The following is a 15,947-nucleotide window of genomic DNA, read 5'->3' on the forward strand; positions in this document are numbered from 1 at the left end:
GATACGATTTACTTGGTCCCTAAGTGTCAATCAAATAGAGCAAAGTACACTCCACCCAATGGGAATTGGATTGTATTTCTGTCCTATAATAACATCATTGAGAGGTGTTGTATTCCAGGTCATGCTGCCCCCAGTGCTGGGCCATAAATGCTCATTGGGGATATGGCCTTCTGAGTAAACCACTATGCTGTAGCATCATTCTTGAGTGGCTGGAATTTATTGTCATTTTTTGAACATGTTATTGTAACATTTGAGTTGCTGGGTTCTCCTTGGCCACTGGTAGGATATGGGGGCAGGGTAGGGTTGCCAAATCCAGGTTAAGGAACTCCTGGAGATTTGGAAATGGAACCTGGGGAGGACAGGGACCTCAGTGGGGTATAATACCATAGAGTCCACCCTCCAAAACATCCATTTTCTCCAGGGGAACTGATCTCTGTAGTCTGGAGATAGATTGCAATTCTGGGGTATCCCAAGGTCCTACCTGGAGGTGGAACTTGGAGGCTCGCATCTCTATTAAACCCTAATATCAACTGGCAAAATAATGGGACCTTTTCTTGACAATACGTATCCTTATTGGGCATGGAGAAAGCAGAGGGAATGTCCCTATTGGAGTGCTTATGTATTTGTAGGATGTGGGTGTCTTTCCAATATATCTTCCTATCTGGGCTGGCAAAAGAGTGCTAATCAGTGAATGTAAACAATCTCTCATGGCAGAAGGAAACACATATGTAGCATGTGTGTCATTTTGAGTGGGCAATTAGTACATGTTCCCAGGAGCTTCTGATATGTTGAATATAGCAAATAAAAGTGAAACTCAAGTTCCTTGTGTACGGGTTAGTATTGTCCTTCCAGTTTTAGCAGTGCTGCTATACCTGACACTTCATGTGCATAATAAGAGAATTTTTTTTATTTTTGTCTTTTGCTTAATGTAGTTGAGAGGCAATACTGAAGGCATTTTTTTTTCCAAATATGATGTTTTTACTGCACTGATGAATATTGTGAAATCAGTAATCCTAAACTGATGGGGGAGATGCTTGTAAGTTCACACTACTAGCAGTATGTGAATGGCAGGGGTTCCTTCCTTCTGAAAGAGGTGGAGCAAGTCTGCTGAAGCGAATCAAGGATGATAAAAACTTAAATTTCTTACCAGTACTTTGGGGGAGGGGGGACTTGAAGCAGAAGATGGGAGGTATCACTTCAGCCACTTTCTTACTTGCTACCCCATACACACCTGTACCAGCTTACTTTCACACCTGGCACAAACAAAATGTTAACTCATTTTTTGGACACACAGCCAAGGACTTACTTAAGGTGCTGAGATAAAGTTGATGATAACATAGATTTTTAAGCATAAAAAAACCGTAAATGGTAAGAATGTTCAAAATACTTTGAACTGGAATTCCAATTAGAAACTATATGCATTGGCCATCTATTGTATTTCTATTTTGAGTTTGGGGTTGTTGGGTTTTTTGCTCATTTGATGTAGTTCTCAAGAAGTCTGTGTTCTAGAGGTTTCTAGAGCTCATTGACTCCATTGGAAGCAAACCCACCTGATCAGAATTCTGGATTCTGGTTCGTCTGACCTGTATTTGAGAATTCTGACAGTATACTTTGTTTTATAAATAAAGAAGGATTTTAAAAAAACCTTATCTTACAAAAACTGTGACCTAATGGCAATAATTACCTCAAATGTGGGCATTCATCTTGGTTTTAGCCTTTTTTAAAAACAAACATGTAGCCAGTTTGAATTTGGGATTTAAAAAATAAATTATACTGTCTATATGCACAGGAAAAAAATGTCCATCCCAGTCATTGTTGCTTAAGTGATTCTTTAAAAATTATGAAACCAAGGATTAAATTACTCTTTTATGGTTTTTTAAGTAATTGTAATGTTAAAGTGCACATGTAATTATATATGTTTATAGCTACTGTAAAATGCTTCGGCCTCGAAGATATTTAATGAATCACATTTTAAACCAATATGAACCGAACAATAGACTGTGGCTACTTAAAAAGATTTCTGGCTACATTTTCTAGTGATAGTGTTTTATAGTTTACATTTAAACTGGTACTTTCTAACTATAAATGTTCTGTTTTTGACTATATCTTCAGAATTTCTGCTATCCCTTTATGTTTTCATTTTGCCCTTAAAAAAGCTTAAAAGTGTGTCTTCAGTATGTATATTCTGTTCTGAGATATAACATAGTATTAGAAAGTCAGATCAGATACAACAATTCCAAAGTTAAGGGGGTAAAAACAAATCACTCCATGCATGATGAAAATATAGCAAATAGAGTCCCAAACCTGACCTATTTATTTGTTTTTAAGTTAAGAAAAAAACTCTTTGGGATAAATCAGGAAGCACAACAATTCCTATTTATGTATTCCGTTTTAAGATCCTAACTTGAACAGAAATACTTGTCTGATGAAGACAAAAGGATATTCAGAGCAAGAGATGTGGCTGAGTGACTCAGGGCGAGTTCTCACAGAGAGATTGTTGTGTGTTTATGAGCGCTATAATCATGTAATGTGGAATTCATGTTCTTGGAAGGATCTCGTGGATAATGGCAATCATGGATCATAAGGTGCACCTTTGAAAATCTCGGAAGCACTGCACTTGGGACGTCTCATCCCACATGCCCAGTGTCAATCATTTGGCAGCTAGACATGTGGAAAACTCTTAGTGCAAGAATACTCAGTAGCACCTCATGTGCGTATCAGGAATGCTGCACTCCCACGTGCAGTAGGGAAGGCTGTTTGGGAAGTCCTTCCAGAATAAAGCTGTTGTTCCTGAGACAGTTAATCTGTGGATTGCTTTGGGAGACAATGAGAGGCAGACCTATAATTTGGTTTTTGTGTGGTTTTATTCTCTCTAGATCAACTTTTTAACTTATCACTCTTCATCCACTTTGAGCCCCTAAATTAAATTATAAAGAACTTGACCTGCTCCTTGTAAATTTAATTTGCCTGCTAGCCAATGAACAGTATGGTAGACGCTGTTTCCGTATTACAGATTGTAGTGTATTATGTGTTTGGATGTAAATTGGGGGGGGGGGGGTTGTGTGTGTGTTTGTTACTTTCTTTTAGTCCTACTTAAATGTATGATGGGTTTTTTTCCCTTAACGTCAAGTAACCAATGAATATATATGGAAATGTTGTGCTGAGCAAAGACAATAAATTGGCACAAAAAAGAATTCTGTCTGAAGAGCTGAGCTTCACTATGGAGCTGACAATCTCAGCAAAATTCCTTGCCTTGTTCATGAGTTACTACTAAGGAAAGGAAGCAAGACATTGCTGTTAAGCCCTGATTATTTTTAACTAAATAAATCTTTTCACTGTATTCAATGGGACTTCCCCCAGCCCCTTTAGAACATCCATTGAAAGCCATGGTCTTCACATGAAAGCTCACATTACCAAAGTGATAACTTGGCATATGGCCGAGTCACCATTTTGAAAGCCAAATGGAAGGCTGGCTCAGAGGGTAGGCCTTAAAAGAATTGGAAGAGGGCCCTTAGGCACAGTTAAGAGCAACTAAACCTTGAATTGCCCTTAGCAACCCTCTTGTTCTTCCTTCTATATCAAAGTTAGGCCTGGAAATATTGGCTTGTTCCAGCGTAGGAACTACAGATTTGTTTGTTAAGCCTGGGCTTAGAGTTTATACAGCACAAAAGTTTTTTAAAAAAAAATAGCAAATCCATATTCTGTAGATTCAGTAGGGTTACATATAGCACCCCTATCCTCATGAGTAGGACCTCCCAGGCTTCTACTTTGGCATAGTTACCACACTTCTTTCCTGTTGTTCTCTCTGTTGAGTTCAACTATTTTTCAAGTGATGTTTCCATGGCTATTCTAAGGCACAGCCATTTGAGGTACAGAAATTATCTCCTCAACTCTTTGCTTCACCAGCTAAGTAAATATATGAGGCATTTTCTGTGCCAAAATTTTACAGACAGAATTGGAATGTATAAACTGTAAATTTGATACCAAAACCAGATTTTTTTTATTCAAAAAGGAAGGCAATAGCTTTATTAGAAAGGGGAGAAAGAAAGGACTATCTTGGCAGTTAGAATCTGTAGTGTGGTAGTTAAAGAATACAAACAAGGGGAGGGATTTGTGAATATCTGGATCTTTTTGAAACATAACTGAAGGAATGTTCTATACCTGCATATTGCCCGTAAATACAATATTATATGAATGGGAAGGACATATACTTCAGACAATTTTTTTTAAAGAAAAGAGAGTGTGACGATCTCAACATAGTTTCCCAAGTACAAAGAAACATCTCTCTACCCTATCACCTGAGTAATACCTTGAAGCATTTTGTTTTCTATACACAGAATCATCTCAGTTCAAAAACCCCACGAAAGCCCTGATTGGTTGTATTCTTTCACTGTATGGTTCTGTATTAAGAGTGTTAATCCATGTTAAAACTTCGTGAAAATTATCGTGTACAACAGTATTTTCTTGTGTACTTTCCCCCCCGTGAATTGTCCCCTTTTTCTTTTCTTTTTTGTTCTTTTATTATTATTTTTTTCCTTCTGGTAATGTCTTTGAAAAAAAAGCAGAAAAGAAACTGATGTGTTGTAGAACTATATGTAACCTATCCTTAGTCACATATTATAGGTATGTTATAAGAATGGATATTTTACTTGGCTTTAGAATGTTTTACAAAAAAAAAAATCCTAATTCTTAACCAATCAAGTTCTTGCTACTAAAAAAAAAATTGCTTGTGTTTCTCATCATGACGTTGTGTGCTTCTAATTAATAATCATTTTCGTTGTAGAAAAATGGAGTGAATTTATATTAGACTTGAAAACTAATAATAGCATTGTAAATTTATGAGATGATTTTAACAGAAAAGAAACCTTATAGAAGAATATAGTTATTTTAATTGTAATATTACTAACTGTAGGGTGAGAAAGGGGATCCCATTGTGGTGAACTATGTTATAGCTTGTTATTCACAGTTTCTTTTTGATCATTTTTTCGGTCTCTGAGGTGAAACGAGTTATTAATCAGAATTTGTAAACTCACATATGCATATTGTATATGTGTAGAAATGTAATCACACTTTGTCTTGGAATTACATTAAACTGTTTTGAGTCACTGCACAGTCTGCTTGTCTTTTAACTGGCATGGATGTGACCTAACTTCTAAGGTGAACTTACCTTTACAGTCTTCAAATGTCTGGATGACACTTCCGTCCTAGATCCTTGCCAGTCCGGCTTTCGTCCAGGTCACAGGACGGAGACAGTGCTGGTCGCCTTGGCAGATGACCTCCAACGGCATCTGGATCGAGGTGGCGTGGCGGTGCTGATGTTGTTAGACCTGTCGGCCGCGTTCGACACGGTCGACCATCGGCTACTGACCCGCCGCCTCGCCGATGTAGGGGTTAGGGGGTTGGCTTTACAATGGCTCTCCTCCTTCCTCGAAGATCAGGGACAAAGGGTGGCAATCAGGGATGGGCTGTCCCAGAGGTGCACACTAGATTGTGGGGTGCCTCAGGGAGCAGTTCTCTCACCGATGCTATTTAATATCTATATGCGCTCCCTTGCCCAGATTGCCCGGAGGTATGGGCTTGGGTATCACCAATATGCAGATGACACCCAGCTCTATCTGTTAATGGATGGCCGGCCTGGCTGCGTCCCAGGGAATTTGGACCTGGCACTGCAGGCCGTGGCAACCTGGCTAAGGCTGAGTGGGCTGAAGCTGAATCCAGCGAAGACAGAAGTCTTTTGCGTGGGCTGGGGCGCTCTGGGGAGGGAAATACCTCTCCCGGTTTTTTGACGGGTCAGGAGCTTGGGAGTCCTACTGGAGCCTTCACTATCAATGGAGGCCCAGATAGCAGCCACTGCTAAGTCAGCCTTCTTTCATTTAAGGTGGCCAAGGCAGTTGGCCCCCTTCCTAGAGCGCCAGGACCTAGCAACAGTGATTCATGCAATGGTCACCTCGAGACTGGATTACTGTAATGCCCTCTACATGGGGCTGCCTCTGTGCCAAACCCGGAAGCTGCAGCTGGTGCAGAACGCGGCGGCTAGGCTGTTATTGGGGCTCCCAAAATGGGAGCACATACAGCCAGGGCTGCGCGGACTGCACTGGCTGCCAGTTACATACCGGATTCGTTACAAAGTGCTGGTTATTACCTTTAAAGCCCTATATGGCCGAGGACCTGCCTACCTGAGGGACTGCCTTTCCCCATACGAACCCCAGAGAGCACTGAGGTCAGCAAGGAAGAACCTGCTGACTCCCCGGGCCGAAGGAAGTAAAACTGCAGAGTACCCGCACCCGGGCTTTCTCCGTCATAGCTCCACACCTATGGAACCAGCTCCTGGAAGAAGTGCGGGCCCTGTGGGACTTTGAACAGTTCCACAGGGCCTGCAAGACCATCCTCTTCGGGATGGCCTTCACCAACTAAAAGACTGAGAGGCTGCTTAAACGGTTCTTACTATCTGCTGAAATAGCACCAAGATGTTAATTTTATTGTTCTTTTGTTTTTAGAATTTTAATTAAATTGCTAGCTATTGTTTAAATCATTGTATAACCTACTGTATTGACTGATGTTGTTAGCCACCCTGAGCCTGCCTCAGCGGGGAGGGCGGGATATAAATAAAATGATTGATTGATTGATTAACCTCCTCTCCCATGAGAAGAAGCACATATAAGAGAGAGAAAGGCCATATCTGTGTAAAATATTAGTGAGGCTCTTAACATCTTGACTATAATTTCATGTAAAAGCCACATCTTGCCTTTTCTATTGTATTTCTGGCACAGTTGCAACATCTGAAACCAGCCAGGCTGGGGAGGAAACTGAAAATTGACACTGATTTCTGACTAGCAGTTGTTCCACCCCAGGGCTTCTGCTTTCCTCAGCTCAAGCGATTGATTCCCCAGCAGTTGCTATGTGGGCACATTTTGACCTGCAACTCCCTCCAATTTCGCTCACAGCTTTCTGCTTTAAAAAAAAAAAAGATTCAGAAGCTTTTGAGGTAAAGTGGATGGATCTGCAAGTCAAAATGTGCCCACATAGCAACTGATGGGGGATCAATCACTTGAGCCGCAGGTTGGAGGTCCTCCCCCCACTTCAGGGTTATCAGAAAGTGCTGCATGAGGTTTGAATGTCTACTGGGCATTCCATTATACTCTATGAAGACTGGTCTCCATAGGGTATAATGGAGAATCAATCTGTGGGATCTGGTGCCTGTTCTCAACCCCCCCCCCCCCAGTTTCAAAAAGATTGGACCAGGGGGTCCAATTCTATGAGCCCCAAAAGGTGCCCCCCTCCTCCATTATTTCCAATGAAAGGAAAGCATTTAAAAGGAGCACAGTCTCTTTAAATGTGATGGCCAGAATTCCCTTTGGAGTTCAATCATGCTTGTCACAATCTTGCTCTTGGCTCCACCCCAACGTCTCCTGGCTCCACCCCCAAAGTTCCCAGATATTTCCTGAATCAGACCTGGTGAACCTAGTTGGGAATTACCTGGAGATTTTGGGGATGGAGTATGCAGAGGGCTGGGTTTGGGAAGGGGAGGGATTTCAATGCAGTATATTTCTATGGAGTTAGGGTTGCCAGCCTCCAGGTAGGACCTGGAGATCTCCGGCTTTTACAACAAATCTCCAGCTGGCAGAGATCAGCTCCCATGGAGAAAATGGCTGCTTTGAAGGGTGGACTCTATGGCATTGTACCATGTTGAGGACCATCCACTCTCCAATCTCTGCCCTCTCCTGGATCCACCCCCAAAGTCTCCAGGTATTTTCCAACACAGACCTGGCAACTTTATATGAAGTCCACCTTCCAAATTGGCCATTTTCTCCAGACGAACAGATCACTGCTGCATGGAGATCAATTATAGTCCCAGGAGATCTCCAACTACAACCTGGAATTTGGCAACTCTATATGTTGTCACATTTCCCCATGCCCACTGTGCAAGGGGAAGTTTTATCTGGCTATAAAAGAAAGGAACTTTCTTGTACTGGCCTGAAATGTATCAGGGATAAATCCTTAGATGAGCAATTCCATGCAGAAGAATTTCACCTCTGTGTGTTAGAAGGGGAAACAAGTTGCAAGCAGAAACGTGTTTTGCATTGAAACCACTGCAATTCAATTTAAGAACAAAATGGAGAACCCAAACTGGTATAATAGTTTTTTAGTTAAGTTTAGTTTATTCACAGCCTAAGCTAGCATTTAAAACAGTAAAATCATACAAAATTAAAACTGAATGACCATATAATCATACATAAAAAGACATAAAATACTGTTGTAAAACTACAAATATAACAGAACATGGCAATTACAGCAAACAGATTGGTAAAGGTGTTTAGCCATTTCCTGACTGGATTATTTGAGTTTTCCTTATTCTTGTGGCAATCCAGTCAAATATGCTAATTTGTATGTAACCTCAGAGTTTTTATCATCAAGATGATTCTTAAGGAGTTGCAGCTGTTGACTACTGGTAAAAGGTCAAGCTGATATAATAATAGTCATAAAGAATAAAACATTTTTTAAAAACTACAATGAAAACATTTCTGGCCACATTCCCAATATAGTGCACTTGTCATACAAACCAAGATTTCAAACTCATTTGGAATCCTAATTTCCAGAGAGTTCCAATGTAATGTCAAATCAAGATCATTAGGTTATTGCATGCAAGCTGGGGGAGGGGGGGTAAAGGGTTCCGCCAAGGCTCATTTGAGTAGTGTCAAAATCATAACCAGGCCTTGAATTCAGCAGGAGCTCACAGGAGTGCAGCTCCTGAACCTTTCTGATGCCCCCCTCTTCCTCCCCACCTACCTTGTCTATTGAATAGTAGGTGCAGCTGCATAACAATCCCTGGATCAGGAGAGTGGGCAGCCAGGCAGCCACTTGCCACACCCCCAGCAGCCCTCATTAACCCCTGGAGAAGCCCACACACCCTTTCTCCCCTTCTTATGTGATTTTGGGTGGCAGGAGGCTTGTTGGCCTTTTGACTGGGGGGGGCGGGCGGTGGCCCAGGAGATCCCCAGGTGAGTGAGGCCTGCTTGGGCTGGCTGAATCTCTAGCCAGCCCAAGCAGGCCTTGCTCATCTGAGGCTCTCCTTTCTTGCATTGGGTTGCTTTTGGCTGGGGGTGGTGGTGGTATATGCTAATAAGTTATGCTAATGAGCTCCACCACCTATTTTTCTACAAAACGACCCCTGATCATAACTAAGCATTGTGTTTGGACCAGATCTTTGTCACATTTCCCCTATTTCACCCAGCTTCCTGTTCAGCTGGTTTTTGAATCAGGACTGCAAAGATCCTTCTGGGAAGGGATTTTGTATGTTTTATATACTTTGTCTCTCCTTCCACTCACTGAGATTTGCAGTTGAAAGGTTAATCTCTTGGGTTACCTGGAGGAAGTGAGTTTAACCAGCAGAACAGTTCATTGCCACGAATGACTCAAGCTTCAGACTGGCCTGCTGGACAGAGGAATGTGGAAGACAGAGCCAGCTTCCCAAATGGAAGATTTATATCGTAAAAAGGGAACGGAGCCATTTACAAAGGAGATCTTTGAGTTTGTTTCACCTGATGCCATCTTAACAGCAACACAATTTTGCTAAAGCTATGCCCACGTAGGTTTGCCGACTACCTGGAGAATAAAAATCTACAGTTTGGCACTAGCATTGCCAACAGGTCTGAAGTCCCTTTAACAGAGATGTAATAGGATGTGATTTACCAGGTGATGCTATTTACCTCTGCCACAAAAAGCTTCAGCTGCTCATTTCTACCCATTGAGCCACTTTGGGTTCTGATCAGGGAGAAAAGTGGGAACAATAATAGTGTGGGGAGGGCGGGTTGTAGCAGGAACTCCTTTGCATATTAGACCCCTGATGTAGCCAATCCTCCTGCAGCTTACATTAGGCCCTGTGCTAAGAGCACTGTAAGCTCCTGGAGGACTGGCTACATCAGGGGTGTGTGGCCTAACAGGCAAAGGAGTTCCTGCTGCAAAAAAAGGCCCTGAATAATAGCAAGAACAATTTTGAAAGAAGAGCTTAGTTCCAGTCCCTTCTGGATAGTGGGGCATCTGAAGGAGGGAGATGTGACCCTCAAAAACTTATACTCTAGAAATCTTGTTGGTCTTTAAGGTACTACTGGATCTGAATCTTGTTCTTTTGCTACACGGCAACACAAAGCTGATTGCACTTATGGAGATTAGGAATGGGCATGGACTGGGAAAATGTGGTTCATTTTGGTTTGTGGCGTGCCCACTGTGTGAGCAACGAACCATCATGAAGTTTTTTGCACCAAACAAACTGGTTTGATTCATGAGGTTTGTAACATGATAGAATAGCCTCCTCCCCAGCATGCTAGAGACCCCAAACTTGCAGAAAATCTCCATGTGACTGTACTCTACCTCTCCTCCAGGTTTGGTGAGGATTGGACTTATGGGATTCGAATTACAGCCACCCAAAGAAGGTGTCCCCAGGAAAGTGCTTCAATGAGAAATGATAGGCACAGTTTCCAGAGTGTATAGAATGGACTCTTTGCAAACTAAAGGCACCAAACTCAAAGGGGTTATGTGCAGACTGGATTTAGGGGATCTGAGTTATGGTCCCCCAAAGAAGATGCCCCCAAGAAAGAACTTTTGGGGGAAATGTCAGGTGCAGGTTCAAAAGTGTATTGAATGGACCCCCTGCAAGCTACTCACACCAAACAGTCTGGAGAATCCCCCCCCCATTGCTTTGAAGTTTGTTAAACATGGATGGAGCAGAAACAATCTGTCTGGAAATGTATCCATTCATGAATTGCCACAAACTGCTTTAAAGTTCATGGAAAGTTCATGCCAGTTGACCTGCCACAAACTTTAGTTCGTAAACCACAAACCACCCAAAATTCATTGAGAACGTTAGTTCATGAGCCAGTTTGTGCCTATCCCTAATGAAGATGCCATATACTGAATCAGGCAATCAGTCCATCAAAGTCAGTATTGTCAACTCAGACCAGCAGTGACTTCTCCAGTGTCTCATGCAGAGGTCTTCCACATCACCTACTGTCTGGTCCTTTTAATAGGAGATGCTGGAGTCTGAACCTGGGACCTTCTACATGCCAAGCGGACATTCTACCACTGAGCCACAGCCTCTCCCCTTCAGGCTACCCACCTGAAACACCTACCCTGCAGTTTCCCCTCTGACCTAAGAAACTGAGATATAAAAATCTCAATTTCTTAGGTCAGAGGGGAAACTGCAGGGGAATTTGGCATCTTAAAAGGAGCCAGATGATTTGTGTCCTGATTGGGCACATGATCACGTAGATATTCACATTTACTGCAAGGGCTTCCCCTCTTTCCCACAGTCACCTGGATGTTCCCATTTACTGCAGGGGATTCCCACTGCTCATGCTATGTGTGTGTGAGTGTGGGGAGCAGTCCTGTATCATATCTACCACTTTCATTTAAATACATTTCCATTTCAGTACACTGCATTGTCCTCGTGTGTCCAGCAGAGGACGCCAAACACCTGCATCCTTAGACAATGAATGCCGCAACTAAACTGAAACCTATGCTGAATTCCATGCACACTCTTGTTCCCCATCACCTCTTCTAGTGTAGCAATAATTGGATGCAAATGTTACCTTCTTTTCATCTCAGCTGAGATAAATCTGCATAAAATGTGAAATATAAACACAAGCTGCCTGTTAACGCAGTAATAACCAGTATGGAGGAATAGTTAAAAACAGAGCTTTTGGGGGGTAGAAAAAACCCATCAGGGACTCATTTGCATATTAGGCCACACCCCCTGACATCACCATTGTTTCACGCAGGGCTTTTTTGGTAGAGGAAAGCCCAGCAGGAACTCATTTGCATATTAGGTCACACCCTCTGACACCAAGCCAACCAGAACTGTGTTCCTGCTCAAAAAAAGCCCGGGTTAAAAACCACAAAAACTTAGTCAATTATCAGCCAGAATGTTTGGAATCAGGATTGTGAGCCACAGAACTGAACATGATCCAACCAACTGCAGGTAGAATGGTGCTTGATGTTCCAACCTTTTCTGGAAATCTTGAGACCAAAGCAAAAATCCATTGCTTCCTACAATACATGGATTCCCTATAGTATATGCATATATGCATTGGGTTGCATGAGCCTTTCAAAAAGCCTTGAATCCTTTGAGTGGGTTTCTATACTATTACATGAAACAAGAGTTCATTTGGAATGTTGTTTCCCATCTGGCCAGTTTTAAACCTCGAAGTCCAAAGTAATTTGTTCTTTACCCTTTACCCTCTATAGTCATCAACAGGCCAAGTTTAAATCTGTATACATGAGAGCCTTTATTCACTTGGGCAGGATGGACAGCAGCCCATCCCAGTTATTTCTAGGTAAGATATTGCTTGTCTTACTTGAAATTTTGCACATCTACCAAATTCTCTTGCTTGTGTTTTTTTTTTACCACAAATACTTAAGAACTATGTTTGTGTATAAAGTGCCATAAAGTCATAGCCAATTTATGGTAGTGTTCTCAGCCTCTAGGATGGGGTGTAGATCCCCAGAATTACAACTGATCTCCAGATGGTAGTTCCCCTGGAGAAAATGACTGCTTTGGGGGATTGTGGCATTATATCCTGCTGAGGTCCTTCCCTTTCCCAAACCCTGCCCTCCCCAGGCTCCACCCCCAAATCTCAAGATATTTCCCAAGCAAAAGTTGGGCAACCCCAACTTACGGCAGTCCTCGCAAGGGGCTTTCAAGGCAAGTGAGATGCACAGGTGGTTTGCCATTGCCTTCCTCACAGAGTCTTCCTTTGTGCTCTCCCTTCCAAGTTCCAACCCTACTTAGGTTCTAGGATTTGACGAGATTGGGCTATACCAAGTCACCTCCCATCCTCTTAAGAACTATACAGCATTTATAAATGGAGAATAAAATCTTGCAGCAATCTGTCACTGTATCATAATCCAGGCAAACCAGAAATTGCTTCTTTTTCAGTAGACTTTAAAAGAGCAACTTTATCTAAGATAGACTGAAGATAGTCTATCCAGATACATTTTACTATGCTCCCTCTCCCCACCTAACATGCATCAGGATTGTGGTATAATTCTCCGCATATTTAGAAGACAGAAGAAGAAGATATTGGATTTATATCCCGCCCTCCACTCTGAAGAGTTTCAGAGCGGCTCACAATCTCCTTTACCTTCCACCCCCCACAACAGACACCTTGTGAGGTGGGTGGGGCTGGAGAGGGCTCTCATAGCAGCTGCCCTTTCAAGGACAACCCCTGCCAGAGCTATGGCTGACCCAAGGCCATTCCAGCAGGTGCAAGTGGAGGAGTGGGGAATCAAACCCGGTTCTCCCAGATAAGAGTCCGCACACTTAACCACTACACCAAACTGGCTCTCTTATGCATTTAAATAATAAATACAGGGTTTCTGTATCTGGAGAAATGTTCATGTAGAGATGCTCCCATGCACAGGAGTGTGCTTTTAAAATGCCACCTCTAATCCATGCTTATAGTTTGATCCCACAGATAGTTTACTCAAAATCTCATTTTATTCAATGACATTCCTTTCACAGAGGATCTACAAGCTAGCAATTTTAGAGGAGCTTACTTTACACAAAGCCTAGCCTGTACCTGATAGCACTTCCATATAACCTGCTCACCTGAGAAAGGAGGCTGTGCCTGTCACCACTGAAGCAGAAATCCATTAAACCCCCAACTGTGGACTTGAGGACACAAGAATCATCTGCTGCTCTGTGACCCATATTCTCAGCCATGTCATCTGATAGTTCATATAAGGATTTAACATATGTATCTATGTACCTCTGAAATGTCAGATGCAGTTAATTACTACTTAATTTATGTAATAACATCTAAACCCACAGTGGGGTCTTGCACTGTTCCACTTTTATCTATTTTATCCTGACAACAACCCTGTGAGGCTGATGGTGTGTGGCCGGCGAAAGTCACCTAGCATTCTTCTGTGGCAGAGCTGGGATTTCAACCTGGTTGGAAACACTAACCACTACAAGGCACTGGCTATAAGAAGGTAAAAACAGAGGAGAGCTATTTTGTCATTTTCATTTAATTTTCATTTCACTTCTTTTCTTATTAACCTAATTCGTTTTCAGTGTTTTTGTTTCCTTTGATTTCAATAGGAAGCTGATTAAAATTGAACTAAATTCTTAGGGACTATACTATCGTCCCTGCCAAATTTCAGAAAATGGGACAAAGATTCCCAGTTTTATGAGCTATGAAAATTCTCCAAGGCAGAAAGAGGAATTTGGCTTCACAAGAAGGTTGGCAGAATTGTGCAACAGATTCAGGAATGTACTTTGCACCCCAAGAAGGCAGGCAGTTATACAGCAGACAATGGATTACATTCAGCACTCCAAGAAGGCAGTCAGAAGGAAGTGTTTGGCACCTTGATGATGCCAGACAGAGTCAAAGGGCCTGTGGAAGCAGGCATTTCACAGTCTGAGGAAGACCGGTAGCAGGTGGGCACAGGGGCAAGGCATTTCAGAACCCTAGAAGGAGGCTGTGATTCTCTGAATGTCATAAGAATATAAGAAGAACATAAGAGCCCTGCTGGATTAGACCAGCGGTCCATCTAGTCCAGCATCCTGTCTCACACAGTGGCCAGTCAGTTTGTCTGGATGGTCAACAACAGGGCATCAAGACTGAGGCCTTCCCTGATGTTGCCTTCTGGCTCTGGGATTCAGATGATTAATGCCACTGAATGTGGAGGTTCTCCTCAGTCACCACAGCTAGTAGCCATTGATAGACTTATCCTCCTTAAGATGTAACACAATTTACAACATCTGAGATGGGAGAAAGCTGCCACATCCTCCAAGAACTACCATCCTCTCCCATCTCAGATGTTGTAGGCCAATTGAAATAGTTACATCTTTCAGGCCCTGCAAAATTGAGAGAGGTTCTGCAGGGCCTTTATAGCCTCCAGGAGGGTGTTCCATAGTGCTGGTGCTGCCACTGCGAAGGTCCTGCCAGTGCAGTGCTTTTAGCACAGGTTGAATATGCTCCTGTTGAGGGAGCCCCATTAACAACCTTGCTGCAGCATTCTGCACCAGCGGAAGCTTCTGGACCTGAGTTAGGGGCAACCCCATGTAGAGGGTGTTACAGTAATCTATCCTCAAGGTGACCACAGTATGGATCACCATTGCTAAGTCACTCCAGGTAAGGGACCAATTGCCATATCCACTGAAGGTGAAAAAAGGCAGATTTGGTGGTGGCTGCTACCTGGGCCTCCGCAGTTATAGAGGACTCCAGGAGCACTCCCAGGCTCTTGACTTTTGGCACCTGTATCAGTGATGCCCTGTCAAAAGCCGGCAAGGGGATCTCCTTTCCTGACCTGCTGCAACTTAGATAGAGAACCTCCATCTTCGCCGGATTCAACTTCAGTCAACTCAACCTGAGCCATGATGCTACATCCTGTAGTGCCAGGTTCAGATTGTTCAGGGCGCAGTTGAACCAACCACCCAACAGTATATAGAGCTGGGTGTCATATGCATATTGATGACATCCCAGCCCATACCTCCTGACAAGCTGGGCAAGGGTGCACATGTAGATGCTAAACAACATCGGGGAAAGAACCACCCCTTGAGGCACACCACATATAAGTAGGTGCCTCTGAGATGATTGTTTCTCTATCACCACCCTTTGTCCCCAACCCTGGAGAAAAGAGGTCAGCCATTGCAAGGCAGATCCCGGGATCCCCACATCGGCGAGGGATCTAGACAGTAGCTGATGGTTGATGGTATCAAATGTGGCCCACAGATCTAACAACAGCACTGCCAAGCCACCTTGATCCAGATGTCGTAGGAGATCGTCCATGAGGACAACCAGAACATCTCCATCCCATGACCTGGATGAAAGCCGGACTGGAACAGATCCAGTATGCATAATTTTATAAACCTCTATCATATCCTCCCTCAGTCATCTCTTTTCTAAACTGAAAAGTCCCAGATTCTTCAGCCTTTCCTCACAGGG

The 15,947-nt window shown here is 42.9% G+C and overlaps 1 long non-coding RNA gene across 1 annotated transcript; it reads left to right on the forward strand.

Moving 5' to 3' along the window:
- The first annotated feature begins 1,089 nt into the window (after nt 1-1,089).
- On the forward strand, nt 1,090-5,110 carry LOC132576477 (uncharacterized). The gene is made up of 2 exons (XR_009555754.1): nt 1,090-1,149; nt 1,487-5,110. It is a non-coding gene; the product is annotated as an uncharacterized LOC132576477 (long non-coding RNA).
- The last annotated feature ends 10,837 nt before the right edge of the window (nt 5,111-15,947 follow it).

Source organism: Heteronotia binoei, chromosome 8 (assembly GCF_032191835.1).
Source record: "Heteronotia binoei isolate CCM8104 ecotype False Entrance Well chromosome 8, APGP_CSIRO_Hbin_v1, whole genome shotgun sequence".
Classification (NCBI taxonomy): Eukaryota; Metazoa; Chordata; class Lepidosauria; order Squamata; family Gekkonidae; genus Heteronotia; species Heteronotia binoei.